Source organism: Ambystoma mexicanum, chromosome 7p (genome assembly GCF_040938575.1).
Source record: "Ambystoma mexicanum isolate Mex_15411 chromosome 7p, UKY_AmexF1_1, whole genome shotgun sequence".
NCBI classification, from domain to species: domain Eukaryota; kingdom Metazoa; phylum Chordata; class Amphibia; order Caudata; family Ambystomatidae; genus Ambystoma; species Ambystoma mexicanum.
Window position 1 is genome coordinate 849,044,771 of NC_090939.1, and position 20,468 is coordinate 849,065,238.

The 20,468-nt window shown below is 50.7% G+C and overlaps 1 protein-coding gene across 1 annotated transcript in view; it reads right to left on the minus strand.

The window, feature by feature from the left end:
* The window catches only part of TM9SF2 (transmembrane 9 superfamily member 2), a 993,889-nt gene that overhangs the window by 709,293 nt on the left and 264,128 nt on the right, over window positions 1-20,468 (minus strand). The gene's annotated exons all lie outside the window — the stretch shown is intronic.

Consider the following 20,468-nt stretch of genomic DNA (forward strand, 5'->3'; position numbering starts at 1 on the left):
TATGGCGAAGATCCTGGAGTAGAAGCCCAAACCCCGCTGGGAGTCTAGTACCTCTTCCACTGCCTGGCTCTACGAGTGAACAAATCTCTGCCAGCAGAGTTGTTGTACCAATCTTCGGGAGAGGATGGGAAGAGGAAGGAACTGGTAGGTGATACCCCGTGGATACTACGGACAGTATCCAAGGGCAAGCGAATCCCGTGCACCAAAAATGTGCGTGAAGGGCATGCCTGCCCCCCACCAGAGACAAGTGGACCTGGAGGGGTGTGTCATGCCTTCTTTCCCTCTGAGGCTGGGGCTGAGGAGGGAGACAAAGAAGCCCTTGCTACTCCTTCCAGCCTCCTCTGTTCACTCGGAGCCCTGCTACATAGCTCCTGATGCTTCTCCAACTGCCTGCAAGCATCCATCGGACACTGCACATTTTATGGGGGCAAGCGCTGAATTTCAGCGTGCACTGCGCCAGATGCAACGTTTTTGTCATTTAAACTGCAAATTAAATAGTTTTCTGCTGGCTGCTGTGATGACTACGTGAACAACATCGCTTTTCTTGTTTTCAACCCATTTGCTGGGTTTCGCTTCACTTTTCTGGACACTGATGCCTCATTGCGCCTTTGGCCTTTCAAGATGGCTGCACCACTTTGTTCTCTGCTGATGCCTTGATCTGGGCTCGGCCTCCCCCTCCCATTGGTTGCACTGGTCTTGAAAGACCAATCAGAGCAACCAGGAGGCGGGTGCCGGCCCAGACAACCAAGGCCACAACAAAGGCCCAGTCTACCACGGTACGCCGGATCACCTCCCTCTGAGGGTCTGTGTGCCTCCCTTGCCCCCGTGAGTTCTGTGTGTCCCCGATGCCCCTCATGAACTGCCTGTCTGCCCCCTCCTTCCTCCATGAATTCCCTTTTGCCCCCGTCCTACTCTTCACCCCACTCTATTCTCCCTCCTCCCCCGCCCCATCTTTCATTGTCCTTTGCACTTACTCTTATCATTTGTCACGTGATTTGATAGCAGCTTGTCTTCTCAAGCTCCCCCCTGCTCTATAAAATTTGCCTGACCTATTTTGACAGTAGCTTGTTTTGTTCCTCTCCTTCCCCCTCACACCAATTCCCCTCCTCCCCCATTCCTCTTCCTCATGTATATACTTCTTGCACTAGATCAATGGTAGTCAGGAATAGTAATGTTACTGCTCGTTTTGTTCTCCTTTTCCCTTCCTTCTTTGCCTCATCTGTTCTATGCACTTACACTATCCGAAATGTCGCCAGGCCTATTACGATAGTTATTTATCACATTCTGTATTGTTTCAAGGACTTTAAGAATGTAACTGTATTTTCCCCATGTTCCCTCCCTGAAGCGCTTTGAAACACATTGTGTATAGGCGCTATATAAATCATATCAAAATCCCCCTCCCCCTTCAGTTTACATCGGTGCTGACTAGGAGACCGGTCAGGCTGTATAGACCCGCCCCTTGTCGGAACGCTGATGTGTCTGGCTGAACGCCTTTGGCGTGGACTTTGCGCAGATAGATAAGGAGTTCGCAGTCTGAGAACTGTTCTTATCAAGCTCCCCATCTTTGGTGGAATAAAAATAGCAAAGTTTGTAAGAAAACTTTTTTTTTTAAATCACCACCCTCTTATGGCAGGTACAATATGAGTTCCCGGACATCAGGGTTGAACTTGGTAGCCCGTAGCCAGGCAGTCCTCATGTCCGTGGCGATGCAGATGGCACGGACCGAGGTATCTATGTGCGCAACAGTGGATTCCATGATGTCCTGGGCCACAAGCTTAGCTTCTGCCAGCCCCGCCTTGAAACAAGCCTGACTGTGCACCAGTAGTTCTGGAGGGAAGTCAGTTATTTCCCGCCAAAGCCTCCAATTAATGGCTGCGAGCATGGCATCTGCATTAGATTGACAAAGGTGCAAAGAGGCATTGGAATAAATGTTCTTTCCGTAAGCCCACAAGCTCTTCTATTTAGAAGTGCCGAAGACGAGGTAGCCGAGGACTACTGAGGCTTGGAGTAGAGTGAGGCAGCGGCAATCACTGACGAGTGTGGTTGAGGGTGCGCCAACAGCAAGAGTGGATCCCCCTCCAATTGCCTATACTTGGCGTTGAGGTGCCGATTGGTAGGCTGGGCCGAATGGGGTTTAAGCCATCCCTTTTTGACCTAGGCGACAACATCCTTCTGCATCGGGATCCCAGTTATAGCCGCGGGGCGTAGAGTGAGGACCTCGGCCAGGACCCCTGCCTCCGGTTGTTCCACCTCGGGTTGTGGAAGCCCCAAGTACCTGGGCAAACCTGTGAGTCGTTCATGGAAGGCCTTGGCTGAAGACGGTGTGTCGGGGTCTTCCTCCTCATAAGTGTCCACTTAGGTGTCCGGCTGGTCCGGAGCAGGTGGAGGAGTGTTGGGCGCCGAAGGCTGAGGTGTGGGGAACGGAACCAGAGGCTGCTGTGGTGTGCAACTGCCTGAGCGGAGGCAGGGAAGCCGGAACCAAAGGACCCCGGCGGGGCCCCAAGGCGCTGGAGCAATAGGAAGAATAACTAAGCGTTTGCGGCGGGACTGGGAGGTAGCATGTCCCTGATCACACCCCGAAGGATGGCACCCATCTGATGGGACCTCTTAAGCGTGAGGAACTTCTCAAAGAACCTGTCCTCGCAGGCTGGAGGGGTGGTAGGTGATACTGACAGAGTAGCGGGAGGCTGCTGGGGCCTGTGCGTAGTCGGCCTAGCTGGCTGTGGGTTATATCTGCCCTGCGAAGTTGAAGGATAAGCTGTAGGCCACGCACCTGGTGAAGACCAGTCCCACCTGAACACTCACTCTCCTACTGGATCTCCAAACGGGGGCGGCATCGGACGAGCAGCCATTTTGTCAGGCTGCATGCCACGTGCCTGGTAGGCATAGTGCCCTCGGCTGTGTTGCCAGTAGTGCTGCATACAGGCGCTCCTTCAGACATTTGTCCGGTAGTAGGGCGTAGCCCCTCAGGTTGACCCCCTGTAAAAGAACCTTGTGGTCCCTCAGCACTGTCTCCAGAAGGATCTAGCAACCTCTCGGCCTGGCGGCAGGTAGATGAATCAGCCTCGGTACTTGTGCTGGTGGGAGAACCTGAACGGTCCCTCACGCTCAGGCGTTTCCTGGGAAAGGAGTCGCCCTTGCGGTGCGATAGAAAAATAATGGCCATACCATAGGCCTTGACTTGTGTCTGACAAAGTTCTTCTGGAGGCATCCTCTCAAGAGCTCCCTCCACGCAGCTAGCCTGTTCTTCAGAGCGTGCGGTGTAAGAGCATCACATGCTGTACAACCCTCCCAGCCGTGTTTGGGGCCAAGGCAGCAGAGGCAAAGTGCATGGGGATTGGATCTAGGGAAGAACCCTTCGCAGGCTGGACACCTGCTGAAGCCCGATGATAGCAACATGCAGCGAAGAGCACATGGAATTAAAAGGCCGAAGCCAAACCCAGGAGCGCTGGTGAAAGCGGCCTGTTCAAGTCGATGCGGAAAAGGGGACTGGCAGCATCAGTGGAGAGCATGCTCCCAAGGCCACGCTCCACGCACCTCTAAATTTAAAGAGGAAAAATATTTTTTTCTGGTGAAAAAGATGGTCTCCCATCCCAAACGTTGGTTCTGGTGCAGGGGCTTTTTTATGGTGCATAGCCGCCAAAATAGTGCCCTCTCCCTGGGTCTTAGAAGAGTTATGGTTTTTCGACATTCAGCTTTTCAACAGTATGTGGGGACGTGTTTAATGAGCTTGCTCCTTTGAGCTTGATGTAGTCTTCGAAGAGGCTTTAGATACTTCTTTTGACGCCCGGTCGTCGGCGTGAGGATTTTGTGGCTTTAGACAGTGTCAGAAACAGACTTGCTCTTCTGTTTCGGGGGCCTGTTGTGTGGCGAACGCGATGGCCCAGAGAACATGGAAATTTCGGACCTCCCCTTGATGCCATGTGTGGCTTTCCGGTCGGCGTCCACTTTCGGCCGTGGGAGGTGTGCTTAGTGTGGTGTGACTTGGTTGTGCTAGTGCCGCCGTCCCCATAGCAGAACCTACGGCCTGCCTGTTGAGGTTCGGGGGATTGCATGCGGATATCCGACAGATCCTGATCGCCCTCGGCGCCACTGTCGATGCTGCCGTCGCTGGAGGCTCCCTCGACGTACATAGCAGCCTCGGCCTGCAGGGCGTGATGGGACCAGCATTTTGTTTTCCGGTCCTTCAGTGTTTTGGGCCTGAATAGTGTGCACGACATGCACCGTCCTTCGGTGTGAAGCCTGGGGAGACAGATTCCACACCCGGTGCAAGTATTTCCAGGGAGAACTTTATTACAGGAGGTGCAAAAATTAAAAAGATGTATTCTCCATTATGTATGGGGGAAGGCAGCCTGGCGAAATAAGTGGGTGGAGAGGGGAATATACATTCTCTTAATGAGATTAAAGAATGAACCACCCCCCCCCCCCCCACTCTTTCTACTGTGAGGGCCTCGGCCCGTTGAGGCCTTCCGAGGCCGTGGCTAAGATTTGTCGAGACGAGTTGTTGTAGTCGACAATGGAAATGCATCATTGATGCCATTGCCGAAGATCTCGCAGTAGACGGATATCAAAGGACAGAAAAAATAAGTTAAGCAATGGCGATAGCCAAGAAAGAACTCCGCGATATGCGACCGACTAGGATAGCGAAAAAAACAATCTGAGGGACCTAGACGCATGAAGCACCATGGGTACAATAGACCTCACACTAGGGATAGTATTACGCACGCCCTGTCGACATCCCTGTTCATGTTTCGATAAAGAATACTCTGCAGCTTCCACTAGATGTTGGCCTATGCATAGCATGTGATTCAAGCAGATTCCACAAGCCTCAGAAATATGTATATAAAAAAACCTTTGTTATGTTTCCTTAGTCAGCTGATGCAATTTTTCAGTGTTAGGTTGCCCTCTGCTGGCCAAATGGCAAAGTCCACCCACTTCAACAACAACAACCCTTTTAACAAACAGAATAAGCACGGTTCAAAGCAGTCACCTTCCACTATCACAAAATTCAGAAGTTCATTCTTTCCACGCCCACTTCTATTCACAAAGGGCACAGCGGTTCCAGTGTCAATGAACAGTACCGGCTCACGTTTCAGTCTCTAAAGAGTGAAACGCTGTAGGATGAGTGCCTCCTCACAAGTTAAAACTGAAAGAAGGTGCTGTAATTATGCTACTACGCAATCTTATGCCATCATGGGGATGCTGCACTGGAACAAGGTTGACAATTACGCGTCTACAAATACACATGGAGGCCCATGTGATCGATGGGCCTTAGATACTGTTCTTAAACTGTGCATACCTCATTCCATCTGATATATTTAGCCTTTTCAATTACCATTGATAATTCACAGGGACCTACAACCCCTTCCAGAAAGCGATCGGTGGTAATGTCCTTTGAATTACACACAGATATTGACCTTTAACATATGCTAGAACAGCATATCTTACGCCAGGCACAACTGTTTTATGAAAGTCTGTAGGGACCTTTGGAATAAAATGTGGATTAGTCATAAGGAGCACCTTATCCCTTCGAAATCTTAGGTATGGTTTGTTGATCGCTAGAGCCTGGATTTCCGACACTCGCCTGGCTGATGTGATGGCCACCAAGAATGCTACTTTCCAGGAGAGGTAGCAGAGCTGGGTAGTGCCCGTTGGCTGGAATGGCTTTTCAGGAGGCATGCCAAGACTATTCAAACTCCATTCTGGAGAAGGTAGTTTCATTGTAGGAAAGGTTCAGAACAGTTCTTTAATAAAATGCTTCACCGCCCTATTGCTATATAGTGGGCTGCTGTTACTCTGACTGTTGTACCCGGAGATGGCTGCCAGGTATACCCATATGGACAAGTGGGCCAGATCCTGCTTGGCCAAAGAGGTATGGAAGTAGCTCCTCTGGTGTGACTTGGAGTGGGTTGATCTGCTGCCTTTGACACCAGATACAGAACCTTTTCCACTTCAGGTTATAGGAATTGGTTGATGTTGGTGGAAGGAGCCCCGGCCACTGAAAATATCCCTGCAATCCTGAGGGATTGTCAGATTTCCAAATTCTGCAAAATTAGGAGCCACGCCGTTAAGCACAGGGACTGAGGTTTGTGATGCACAAAATTCCCTTGGTCCTGTGTGATGATGCTCGGGTGATTGTAGAGTTGAATCAGCTTATCTGCAGAGATTTGAATGAGATCCAAGTACCAGGTCTAGCGAGGTCAGTCTGGGGTGATGAGGATTACCTGGCATGGTTGTGCTCTGATCATTTACACTACCCGGAATAGGACTGTAAAGGCTGGAAAGCATACGCAGACTGTTCGACGGGAAGGAAAACGCGTCTCCCATTGACCCAAGTTGTGTGGTCCTGATGGCGTACGTTTTGCACTTCTTGTTGGTACTTGTGGAAAACAGGTCTACTGATGTGTGACCCCCAGAGTTGAAATAGCTGTTGTAGGCTGCCGTGGTTGAGCCCCCATTCATGGGTATGGGACACTTGCCCGCCAAAGTTGTCAAGCATCTGATTTTGGACTGCTGGGAGATGCAATGTTTGCAGGGATATGGCATGGGGTATTGTCCATGTCGGATGCGTTATGCTTCTCGTGACAGATTCATGGACCGGGATTTCCCCACCTCACCCCCTGCTTCCTGAAGTAGCAGGGGGTGAGTTTGTAGTTGTGTTTGTCAGGATCCTGACCGACTGCCCTTTGAGCACTGGTAGGAAGGATTTCAGAGCCCATCTCACCGCTCAAGGACGATGTGCAGAGAGGTCTTGTGAGCTTTCCACAATCTTCTCACATGGAGCTGGTCGATATGTGCACCCCACCCTACCATGGAGGCACCCGTGATTTGTGGGTGGGTCTGGGAAAGTTTTTTCCTCTAGTGATGTTGGCTTTCTTGGCCCACCATTCAAGCGGTTGCATTATTTTGGCAGAAACCTGCACCTTGTCCCCCCAGGGTACCGGAGGTCTGCCATTTGCTGTGAAGAATTCCTGCAGAGGCCTTATCTGGAGCATGCAGTGAAGCATTAGAGGGATACTGGACACCATAGTTCCCAGTATACGTATGCAGTGGCGCAGTGTTAGCCACCTTTTGGGCTTAAAGGTTGGGATCAATGTCATGAGGGTGCGAATCCTTTGTTGGACGAACCTTAGGTTCCCCAGTACAGAACTTTGTGCCATTGTGCCAAGAACTATCTTCCTGGATGAAGAGGATTTATTTTGTAAATGATGGAAAATCCCAGGTCCTGTAGGCACTGGACTGTCTCTGCTGTGGAGCATTCTGCTTTCGTCACAGTGGTTTCTCGTACCAGCCAATCATCCAGATAGGGGTAGACATGGTGGCCATCCATGCAAAGGCTGGTAGCCACTGGTGCGAAACACTTGGTGAATGTGTGTGGTGCTGATTTTAGACCTAATGGTAGCAGCCGTAACTGGTAGTAGACGCCATCAACAACACGCAATTACTTAATATGTCTTGGGTGGATTGGGATGTGGAAATACACCCCCAGTGATCCTTGGATACAAAATAGTTGTGGCGTTGGTCCACCTTTATGCCTTGCTGAAAGGTCACCGTGGTAAATGTTTGCCTTTTTATGAATTGATTTAGTTTATGCAAATCCAAAATGGGTCGCCACTTGCAGTCGTGTTTTCGAATGGCAAAGTATCAGGAGTAAACTCCCCTTCCCCTGAATCTTCTCGGGACATTTTCTATGGCCTTTTTTTAAAGCATGTATTGTACCTCTTATCAACACTCTTTTGTGTGTCAGAGTTTGGTGTCTTGGGGGGATTTGAGGAGGGTGGCCCCGAGTGAACTCTAAAAAGGTGGCAATGTGTTATCGCTTCTAGAACCCATTTGTCTGATGTTATGCCTCTCCAGTTATGGGTGTAATGAGAGACCTGCCCCTCCCGCCCCCACCGACTGTTTTGGTGGATAGTCACTGTTGCTGCTCCCCTTTCGAAGTCTGAAGGTTGTTTACACTCTTGCGTCTACCTGAAGTCCTTAGATCTTGGATAGCCCTGGTATGATCTTTTATACCCCTGGGAGTAGTATGACGAGCCCCTGTGTACCGTCTGCTTCCTCTGGTTGAGGTGGACGTACCCCTCCGAGGCTCCTCTGAAGGTCCGAAAGGACTAGCAGTTTTGTAAAGATGTTAGGGAGCAGACAGTATCGAGTCGGTCTTTATGGCCTTGAGGGCCTCATCTTTTTTGGGGCCGAAGAGAACGTCCCCCTTCAAACGCCATGTATACTACCTTGTGGTAGACGGTGTGAAAGTCTGTGCATTTGAGCCACGCCTGGCTTCTTACCCCCCCATTTCCAACATGCTTGAACCCTGTTTCAGCGAGCCCCACTGGCCATGGTTATACTGTGGTTGGACGCCTCTTCGCCCTCTGAGGTTCTCCCTGGCTCTTTTCCTTCTGTCCTCCGGGACATGTTCGAGGATGGACGATCATTTATGCCACATCTCCAGATTGTAGCGGGTGATAATAGCGAGGGAATTGACGTCCTTTACAGTGTTTTCTCCAATTGCCAGAACTTTATTGCCAAAGTGTCCTGTTTGCGTGCCTCGTTATCAAGTGACATTATACATTTTTGATCTGATTTGGCTTTCTGGCCTGCTGAAACCACCGATTATGGAGATGGTTGTGAGGTAAGACTTTTGTTGTGTGTGACGTTGGGGGAGGGTGGAGGGTATATATTTTCTGTAACCCGTCACTTCACTGCCGGTGCTGTAAAAGGATGTTTCATGACCTTGCTGCCATAAGCGATCAGGGATCGGTTTGGAGACTACCCCTTCCTCCTGTTCCCCATATGGTCGAATAAGAAACACTTTCATCCTGGGAAGCATTGAGGCAGAACTCACAGCAGGCCCTTGTGACCATAGTGTGGAACCCTGCAATGTCTCCCAGGGGAATTGGGGGCCCTTATCTGGTGGGGGTTCTTCAGAGGAGTGTTTCCAAGCCGACCCCTTGGGGTATACACGTGGAGGTTCACAATGTGTCATGGGGCTGTCCCCATCGGTATCAGTCAGTTCTCCCTCTTCTTGTGCCTGCCAAAAAGGCAGTGAGATCATTTAATGCCTTGGTCAAGGAGTCCCAAGTGGTCTGGGTGATTTGCTCCTACCCCTCGAATTGGGGGCAGTGGGCTTTAGGAGTGGGGGTTGGTCAGGGTGTCTTGGTGTCTAGTCTGATCTGGAGCTGCACCGAGACTGGCCCCAGGGAGAACGCATTGTGAACTGGGTCAAAGACCTCGACCTAGACCCTATGGGGAGGGCGATCGCTGTGGTGGTGAAGGTGGGATTGGTGGTTGCAGTGAGGGAAGCACTGGCTTTGTTATAGCAGTGTCCAGCTGCGTAATCACCCTCTAGTGAGGAAAGCACTCGTTATGACGACAAAGCTTGCGTGTTGGTTAGCAAGGCTCGCATCTCAAGTGCGGTGTGCACCCAAGTGACTTGGCATAGGAGGAAGCAGAGACTCCAGCCCTTGTTGGTGTAAATGGTGTTCTGACTTTGCCAAGTAGAATATGTCTCCCTGGAGTGGCAGTTCCCTCCTCCTGCTGCTCCTACATTATTAGACTTGCCCGAGAATTGAATCCCTTGTTCATACTGCGTTTCGAAGTCAGTATCAATTTCATGTTGTAATTTGTCCTCCAGAATGAGTTTGGAGTATGTGATAGCTGAAATTGTCGAAGGCCCAACGTGTTCCTGTGGCCATTTTAGTAGTGGGACAGCTCTCTGCATGGTGTCGGTTAGGGAGATTTATCAGTTTTATGCTTAATCCCCTCTCCTAGTGAGTACCCCAGCACATTTTGCTAGAATTCAGGACCTTTGGTCTTGTTCTCCTGAATGAGGGGAGGCCCCCCACACCCCTCATTCATTCTTTACTCGGACCAACCATGCAAACCCTGTTCATTGCTTTTTACTTTATGGAGTCATGCTTTCCTCCATACCTTTTAAAAAAAGGCATGTGTGTTTCAAATTAGGATACTTTTTGTCCTACTTGGCTTTTCCTTTAGAGATATCAGTACACACCACCCTAAGTGGAGTGCTGAGGGGTTACCCATTATCCACATTCTCTCAGCTGCTGTAACATTTCTGTTACAGTGACAACCCTAAAGTTATGGCTGGTGGCAGTGGAAATGGTCTACCAACCTATGTGCTATTTTTGCTCGCAGGCTGTCTTCACAGCTGCGGCTATGCACAGAAAGGTTCCCTTTGTTCCAACATGGTGGCTTTCTTTTATTTGCCATTTCTTGTATGGTTGTTACTTTTTGGTCCTTCTACCATCCTGGGGGGCAGGGAGGGGTCCTGATTTGAGTTCTCTTTGGCGGGAACCCTTTGTCTAGTCCACTGAGGCTCAGGTGTGTCTGCGAAGACTGGAAGCATGAGAGGATCCCAAAACTCTGAAATCCTTGTCTTCTAGTGTGCCTGAAAAGAAGCAGTTAACATGGGGGGCTGGCTGTCCTGATTGGACAGCCACCCACCAATTTCTGTAAACTGCAGGGAGAGTTTGCAAAGGATAAGTGTAAAATCCTAATAAAAGGGGAGGCTTCCTAAGGCAGAAGGCAAGTCGACAACTGGAACAGAAGATCTGAAGACTACCACAGGCGCCTGCAACACCTTCCAGCAACCGCAAAGAGACCACTGCTATCCTGACCCAGTTTTCAAAATCAACAAAGACTCCTTCCCTTTGGCTGGTGGGATCAACTAGCCATAAAACTACCTGCAGAACGAGCCATCCCCGATTTGTTGTGACCTTCCTGGGCTGCAAACCAACAATACCAGGGGACCTCTGACCCATTTGCAGTGCATCGTCTTCCAGTGAACAAATGCTCCCTGAACTTTGGTGTACTACAGTTGGACCTCCAGAGTCAAGATCCCCCTCATCAGAGCCTCCTCACCAGAGTGCAGGACCGAAGAATCGAGGCGGATTAACCCGGGAGGTAAACATTCCTCCTTGGAGCCTGTGAAAAGGAACCAAAACGGCTGTCAGACATGGGAGTACGAAGAATTCTGTGCTAAGAGCCCTTTCTCTCGACTGCTGCTGCAACAAGTCCCCCCCCCCCTTTCATCAACACGACCAAGGAACAGGAGACCAGGGCCATCGCTGCTGCACTGTGAAAGAATTCTGCTGCATTTTCTTCACCAATCCCCAGGTACTGTGGGACTCGGGGTAGTACTTACCTCATGCCATTTCATCGCCTCTGTGTTGCTGGAGTGCTGAGTACGGTGTTTGGGTGTTCACCCATACCGTTCACCCAGGCTTAATGCTTGTGCACTTTCAGGAAGCCTTTCCAGAGGTCCTTGAACCCTTTTTGGCCATCAAAAGCATCATACTTCTAATCAAGTAATCCTTTGGAACTTTGTCTTTTCTGCAACTGTGTCTCACCTGTTACCCCTCCATCTGACTCAATAACTCATAACTAGATAGGAATGTACTACGGAAGCCTTGAGGCCATTGAAAATTAATATAAGTATTGAACTACTATTGCTGGTGCTGAATAACCATATTTTTATTCCTACAAAAGAAAATTCTCTGAGTGATGAAAACAAGTGATAATTACCACTGAACTGCGTTCATGAACTGTATATTTCCCCAAATATTGGTTTACTCAACAAAAGTATTGGTCATGTTTTCTACTGTGTTGATTAGTTTAAATAGTACTTATTTACCTGAATATAACTTTGCCTTGTGTATATATAAAATCAACATCTATTTTACTGTAACTATTGAACAAGTTACTAACCTGTAACTCCTGTTCCCCAGCATGGGTCTGGCATGGATGAATCTTCCCCGTCAGGCTGGGAATTCTCAGTAAAAAAATAAAAAAATAAACAGTTTTGCTTTAGCCTGAAAACTGTTTTTTTTTTACTCTATAACCAATCACTGTTCTTTGGGTCATACTGCCCCACTCCTCTGGTAGGAAACCAAGGATCGGGCCGAGTTTGTAATAGAGCCACCGATCATGCCGGGACAGGATGTCTAGGGTGTTGGCGGCTTTGATGGTGGAAGCCGCGGTGTAAATGCTGCGCTTCCCCACCATATTCAGCGTCTTCCCCTCCTGGTCCGGAGGCACCATGGACAAAGAGCATGGGTTCGCTGAGCACTTCCTGGCGGCGGCATACGTCTGGAGAAGGCTGCGATCTCATGCTATACCCTATATTTATTCTCCAGCATCTCGTTAGGGAGGGGCGGTGTTCGGCGCCCTCAGCAGCTCCAACCCTTCCTCCCAATAATCCAGCAGCGGTATCGACATTACCTTCTTCCTTGAATACTCAAGGCGCTGAAAAAGGAACCTTTCCTCTTTTTCCTTCCAGGACAAAGTTGAACAGGGAGGAGGCCCGTGACAGCATGCTATGATAAGAGTCCACTTCGTCAGGGGGTGAAGCCCTGGCGGGTTCATCCGTGCCCAGAGGATCATCATCAGCCGACACATAATCGGTGCGCTCATTCGTATGTGTCGATGCAGTGTCCGTGCTGGTATGTGTAGGCACTTCCCTCACCGGCGTCCCATCGACTCTGGGGCGGTGCTGGTAGCAGCGTCGTCAGCCAGCATTTTGTCCTTGATGGGCTAGGTTGTCACCTTGGCTTGGCAGGGCTTGATGAGCAACTTTATCTTGTTGGGCTCGTCCTAGGACTCACTGGACGTCTGGTAGGGCTACGGACTGGTCCAGGAACCGGGGCAGCTAGTAGCCTCTGCTGCACCTCCGACACCAAGGTGTGGAGGGCTGTCAACATGTCCAATGGCATTTCCCTGGGAGCTGGCTCAGGCGTGACTGGGATCGCAGGTGTGGACTGTAAGGTGGGCCAGACAATGGGTCTGCCTCCCCTCCTAGGATATGGGGCTAGGGCCTGCCTCAAGATCCGAATAGTAATCTTCAGACAGGTTTTCGTCGTCCGAGCTGGTGCAAATTCCCAGTGATCTCAGGGACTCCCCTGCAGGCCTGCCTGGGACACCTTCCCCACCCCGAGGAGAAACTCTGCAGGTGGCAGTAGCCCCCTCACTCTCACTGAATCTTTAGTGAAGGAGTTTATGGCGGGAGTCTGTCCACGCACAAGCGCATCCTCAGTAGTTGTGGCGGGCATGGAGGTAGACACTCATGGCGTAGCCGTATCAGCGTAGACACCATGGTTGTAATGGCCCCTCCGTTGCAAAAGTAATGATGATGGTCAAAGGGACCATCGACAGAATGGCAGCCGCCCTGGTCTCCATTACGTCGTCCGGGAGTTCCCAATCCTTGCAGCTCAGCCTTTCAGAAACCATGCATGAAGGCGGAGCGTCCCGATAGCCGGATGGAAAACCTGACCCTCCTCTCGCGAGAGAAGGTCCTCTCTTTGTGGTACTAGTCTATCCTTTTTGTTTCGAAGGAGCCTTTGTAGGTCTTATTCCTATAACTGATGTACATTGTAGGGGACTATTTTAAACTTTAAATTGAATATGGTGTACTTTTAGCCATCTTTATTTATACTCTTGTGCTGAAAAATTGCTGTGACACCAAACGCAATAAATTGTGTGATAAGTTGCCATCAAGAAGAAAACCACATTGGGCCACCCAATGTCTCGTACACCACAGCATTAACAGGCTGGTAGTACAATAAGGGTTTAAGTAGCATTGCCTCTAAAAACAGGAGAGCAATCAAGTTATTAATAGCCACTCAAATCCCCTGCAAAAAGTGACCTATTCACAAACTACAAAATGTCGTAATCAAGTGTAAAGTGTGTGACTCTAAGAAAGGAGGGTGAGGTTGTAAGTGGGCTAGAGGAAATGCATGTGTGAATCATATAGTGTTGATGCTTATTGGCCAAAAAAACACAAATACTTAAGCAGGCATACAACCAATGGAAGGGGCACACCTCCGCCCCTTGAATTTTCTAACCGTCCCGTGAGTTCTTCCACAAATATAATGCACACCTATCAATTCAAACTTTCAAATATTAATTTAAGCACACAGCGCTATATCTGGAACTCCGGGAGCCTCAATGTTTTCCATTTTGGAACGGAGAATGCCCACAAGTGAAGTGTTTGGAGTACTAACATTAGCACCCAACTGAAGGCGGACAGTTGTGTGCTTCAATTATCCAACAGAATTGACCGAGCTTTCCCTTAGGTTACATGTAAGGGAATAACCAGGTTACTCACCTTAGTGACCACCTTACTCCTAGTCCACAGTCCCCTTTCCTTCATACTTATGGGACACATCTCCATCCTGTGGGACGGGAGCACTTTGTAAAAAGCATCCAAAAAAATTCTCAAAAATGTGTCCTTCCTCTCTTTATGCGCAGGGCCCGGCACGCGGTCGTAACCCCGCCCACCTTGGCTCCACCCCACGCATCGCCCATCAGTCCTTTTCCATCGCCAGGTCAGAGACCTATTAGCAATAACAGGAACCTTATTAGAGGGGACGGCGGGCGGGCGTATGGAGGAAAGGGGACTATGGACTAGGAGTAAGGTGGTCACTACGATGAGTAACCTGGTTATACTCCTACGTCCCGTTCCCTTTCCTCCATTCTTATGGGAGATTCCCAAGCACTCCTAACAGGAACTACGGGTGGATGGAAATACCCCTTATTGAAAAAGGTTCTTCAGTACAGCTTGACCAAACTGAGCATCAATAATGCTTACAAAAAGCAGATGGGGAGGCCCAAGTAGCTGCCCTAGCGATGGACTCCCAGGGGACATATTTCTGAAAAGCAACTGCGGCTGCCTTGCCCCGCACCAGGTGTGCATGAATGCCCTTAGGAGGTTTCAGCCCTTGGACGGTGAAAGACTCTGTAATGCAGGCGGCGATCCACCGAGAAATAGTCGCCTTAGATGCCTGCTTACCCTGAGGGTTACCGAACGTCACAAAAAGTTGAGAACTCCTAAGCTCGGAAATCCTGTCACGAGAGAACTTAAGAGCCCTTCTGACATCGAGACAATGCAGAACCCTTTCTGCATCTGAGGTAGGGTTCGGAAAAAAGACCGGCAGGGAGATCGACTGATTCACATGGAATTCAGTTACCACCTTCGGTAGGAAGGCAGGATTTGCCCGTAGGACTACCTTATCCTTGTGAAAAACCAAGAAGGGATGCTCCGCCGACGAGGCCTGGAGCTCACTCACCCGCCTTGCTGAGGTAACGGCGAACAGAAAGGACACTTTCCAGGATAGGTACTTGAGGTCCACCGTGGCCATGGTTTCAAAAGGCTTATGGTACAGCGCTGTCAGGACTACATTTAGATCCCACGGCAGGTGCCGACTACGAACTGGCGGGTAGAGGCGTGTTAAGCCTGCAAAATGCCTCTTAACCACTGGATTACACAGAGTATGAACATTGGTCTATAGAAAGATAAGCGGAGACCGCTGAAAGGTAAGTTCTGCATGACAGAACGTGAACACCCAACTCTGCTAGGAAGGATACGAAGGACAGCACCGTGTCATCGTAGCCACCCTTGGGTCCAACTGCTTTCTCAAACACCAATGACAGAACCTGTGCCATTTACTCCTGTATTGAGGTCTGGTCGAGGGTTTCCTGGCTGCCTGGATAATATGCGTGTTATCCGCAGACAAGTTAAGATGCTCTAAAGACCTGAACTCAGGCACCATGCCGCCAAGCTGAGCGATTGTGGGGAGGGGTGCCACATCTGCTGTTCCCTTTGATGAAGATCGGGGGGTCACTGGTAACCTGATCGGCGGATACACCGACAGGGGTTGAAGTTCTGAGAACCAAAACCTGGCCGGCCACCAGGGGGCTATGAGTAGAAGGGAACAGTTCACCGAGTTCTTTAGCTTCCAAATTGCTCGATGGACTAGAGGCAGAGGCGGGAAGGCATAAGCTCTCATGTAGTGCCATGGAATCTCGAGAGCATCCCCCAGAGAGGAGGCTCCCAGCCCCCCTCTGGAGGCATACCGAGGAAGCTTCTTGTTCACCGCCGTAGCGAAGAGATCCACCTCCGGTGGGCCCCATCACAAGAAGATCCATGAGAGGACCTCTGCCTTCAACTCCCACTCGTAGCTGACCACTGTCCGCCGGCTGAGGGCATCCGCTGTAACATTCAGCTGGCCCGGGATGTGCACTGCAAGCAGCCAGACACCATGAAGCACGGCCCACTCCCAAATCTGGATGGACAGGTCCACAAGGGGGCTTGGAGGGGGGTGAGAACTTTGTCCCCCCTCGGTCTGAACACCCTGAGCGCTAGGAAGCTCACCAGAAGCTCCAGATTTATGTGAAGGAGCTTGTCCTGAGGTGACCAGAGATCCGAGACCTGGAGAAGATCTAACGTCACACCCCACCCCAGGAGGGAGGAGTCTGTCGTGATCATCACCATAGGAGCTGGGTCCTGAAACCCTGCACCCACCAACAGGTTGCTGAGAGATGACCACTATTCCAGGTCCACTCTCGTGGAAGCCGGAATCATTATCAGCTTGGAATCCGAGTCCACAGCCTGATGTCAAGAACTCCGAAGAGACATCTGGGTCCGTCTCATCTTGAGACGAGCAAGAGGAAGAGCCAGCACACACAAGGCCACGAGGCCCAGAGGCCTCTGGAACCACCAGGCCAACATGCTCTCCGACTGCGCAAACATCTGACACGTGGCTAACAGATCCGCCATTCTGTCTCCGATCAGGTACACTCGGCAGTCGATCGTGTTCCAGCGAAAACCCAGGAAAATCAGGTCCTGCTAGACCGTCATGGAAGATTTCCGCCAGTTCACCGACAGCCCAAGATGTAACAGGAGCTGAAGGAGACTGAAGATTACCCGCTGCTTCCAGCGGACAAGGGCTGCGTAAGAGCCAATCGTCCAAGTATGGATACACATGGATACCCTGGAGACGAAGATAGGCAGCAATCACCGACTTCTTATTGAAGACACGCGGCGCCGAGCTGAGGCCAAAAGGAAGCACTCGAAACTGGGAGTGTTCCTCTCCCAGAGAGAAATGAAGATATCTCCTGTGTGGGTTCCAAATCAGAATATGCATGTACGCATCGTGAAGATCCACCACACTGAGCCAATCGCCCATCTGCAAGGAGGACCGAATCTGGCTGTGCGTCATCTTGAATTTCTCTTGGGGTAGGAAAAGATTGAACTGGGAAAGGTCTAGGATGGTGCGCAGGCCAGCCTGGTTGGGTTTGGGCACCGTAAACAGCCGGGAGTAGAAACCCTCCCCTCGTTCCCCAAAAGGAACGAGTTCCACAGCTCTGAGGTCCAGAAGTTTCTGAACCTTGGCTTTGATGGAGGGCAAACCCGATAGCAGAAAAGGAGGGTTGACAGGTGGGGGATGGGGTAGTGGTAAGCTGAAGCCCGCCCGAGCAACTGACAAGACCCATCTGTCTTCTGTGATGGTCTGCCACGCCCAATGAGACGCAATGCGTCCTCCCACCAGGGTCTCGTGCGAGCGCAGAGAACCCTCAATTAGTAGGTTTTTCGGTGGTGTTGCCACCTGAACCTAAGGAGGAGGCTGAGGAGTAGGAGAAAAACTGCGTCTGTTGTTGCCTACGGCGGTTGTTCCCTGCAGGGGTATCCACTCTGAGATTTTTGGTCGAGGAACCCCCTAAAGCCAGAGGAAGGTCGACTTTGCGACAACGGTCTCTGGGTTTTGAAAGGAGTCTTAACAAGGACCAACAAGGACTTAGCTGTCTGAGTGCTATCCTTCGTCTTGGTGAGCTCTACATCTGTTGTAGAATGAAAGAGCTCCTTCCCATCGAACGGAAGGTCTAACACCTTGTCCTGCACTTCTTTTGAGAATTTAGTTGCATGCAACCACACCTCCCGTGAGGTATCAACCCCCAGCATAAGGCTCCGAGCCGAGGTGTCTACGTGATGAGCCGCAGCCTCCAAGAGATCCTGGGCCAAGACCCTGGCATCGGATAAACCCCCTTTAAAGTCTTCCAACTTCTCGACTGGGATAAACTCCTCAAACTCCAACAGACCTTTCCACATATTAGCTCCCGCTAACACCAGTTCGGCGTTGGCTTGCCTGAGCTGCAAGGCCGAGTTGGCAAAGATTTTTCTCCCAAAGGAGTCAAGGAGCTTGTCCTCCTTTCCCAGAACCTGAGTAGCCGTCGTGGAAGAGGATGCTGCAGGCCTGGAATGCAAAGTGGCCGCGGCCACCACTGTGGAGGAGGAGGGCGGACAAGACGACAGGGCCACCTCTTCCGTAGAATGCAGCTTGTATCTCGCGTACATTTTCTTATTGACAAAAAGTCCAGAGTGGGGCTTTTCCAAGACCCTGCGGACCTCGGCCAGAACGTCCTTCTGCAAGAACAGACCGGTTTGCTCCAAAGGAGACAGGGTGAACGCCCTCCTGCGGAGCGGGTGCCTCGGGCACCGGAACATATAAGAAGCACATCATGTCCAGTACCCGGTCATGAAAAGCTCTAATAGAGCGGGGCAGGTCCTCGTTGTCCTGATCGCCCTGCGCGTCATTCTACAGGTCAAGATCCTGCTGAGCCCGTGTCGGGCGTTGCCTTGTCCACAGGGGACAATGGAGGCAAAGGCGGAAGAGTCGGGGGAGGCACTGCAGGCAAGGGAGGCACCGGCGGACCCACTGGAGGAACGGGTAGAGCCGGAGGCACGGGCGGACATATCTCCCTAAAAAGCCCTTTGAAATACTCCCTCATGCGGTCGATACGCATTAGCGTATGAAATTTACCGAAAAAAGGCATCCTCCGGGGACTGTTTCGGAACCTGAGGAGGCCTCTCATGAGGTGGACAAATCCAGGGACGTAACGGGGAAGGGTGCCACACTGGCCCCTCCACCGACGTATCCACAAAAATCAAAGGTGCCGACCCCTCAGGCAATGAAACATTGTGCGGAAGAGGCAGCCAGGCGTTCCAATCGTAAACTGGCCGATAAGGATGCACACAAGGGACTATGTTCACCCAAGGAACCAAGCCCTACACCTGAGGCTGATGGCGTAGTAGGGTTAGCACCCAAAATGGGCGCCGCGGTCATGGCAGGAACGGGCACCATTTTGTCATCACCTGAGGGGAGCTGCGGCACCTGAGGAAGTGAGGCAGGGGTCCCCGTCGATGTATCAGGGGTCTTAACTTTAGCCTCGACATAGGAAACCTCGCCAGAGCCGGTACTACGAGGACTGGAATGTTTCTGCGACATACCAACCGCCAAATTAGCCTTCTTAAGAAGGACCTCGGCACTGCCGGTAAAAGAAGAACTTTTCTTCTTTGCCCCCTCAACAGATCTGGTATCACCGCAAGAGCGGGAACGGTGAGAAACCGCCTTCACCGGTAAGGCCTTGTCAGGTCTCTCAGAAATGTTGGCAACTTTAGCCTCTGAAAGAGCAACCTCGGACCCACGTCCGGTAACCGCCTTATCCGCGCGGGCCTCGAACATCCGTTCGGTGACAGCAAGCCCCACCAAGGCCTCGGGGCGCACCCCGGTCTTATTTTTGAGGGAAGCCGACAGAGGCCTCAGAGCGAGCTCCGGTATCCCACAACTCAGAACTGGGTCTACAAAACAGCCCCCACAGGAGGGGCTTTGGCGCGTGCTCCGGTATCCACAGGCCCCTTACGGAGACCATTGGAGAAAACTCTGGTACAATTATTAGGCCCAGTGGGCACCTCAGGGCGAACCCCGGTGACAGAACGATCAACGCTCCTCCCGGCCCGAGAGGAACCCGGAAAGGTATCCCCTGGCCGAGGTGCTCTGAAAAGTAAAGAATTTACCGGGCGTTTTTTCGTCTCGTCGATGAACGCCTGAAAATGTGAAAGAGGAGTTTGTCGGAACACCTCCTCCCACCTCTCCAATCGACGTTGAAGTGCCCGGACCAAAAGGGAGTTGCAGTAAAAACAGGAGTCCCAACGGTGATCCGGACCCAAGCACTCTAACAAAGAGGATGGACATCCGCCATCGCGAAACGACGGTGATATGATGAACAATCTGGAAAGTCTAGTTTGAATGACAGACCGACGTACAGGATCGCTAGCAAGAGCCAGAGAGGAAAAAGGGAAGAAAATCTTCTGAGGATGCAAGTGCGTCCAGTCCCAAACGAGCAGAGAAAAGGACTGACGGGCGATGCGCGGGGCAGAGCCAAGGTGGGTGGGGTTACGGCCGCGTGCCGGGCCCCACGCAGAAAGAGGAAGGACACATTTTTTAAAACATTTTTTGGATGCTTTTTACAAAGTGCTCCGGTCCCGTCCCACAGGACGGAGAGATGTCCCATAAGTATGGAGGAAAGGGGACGGGACGTAGGAGTAAATCATTCATCAAGCCACAATTCCACTGTTTTTTATGCGAACAAAGAATGCATGTGGTAACAATTAGGGCTCAGTGTCCAGATTTGCAATGGACTGGGTCCGGTATACAGCTTTATAATAATTTGTTGGAAAATTCCAATGGGAATTTCTTTGCAAAAAAGTTTAAGGCAATTCAGTTGCTTAGTACAAAACAATGGAGTGGGCAACAAACAAAATAACATTAACATGATTGTGAAAGTGAGTTTTAACTATGATTTAATCATAGTTAAAAGTAATTGAATACAACATGCAT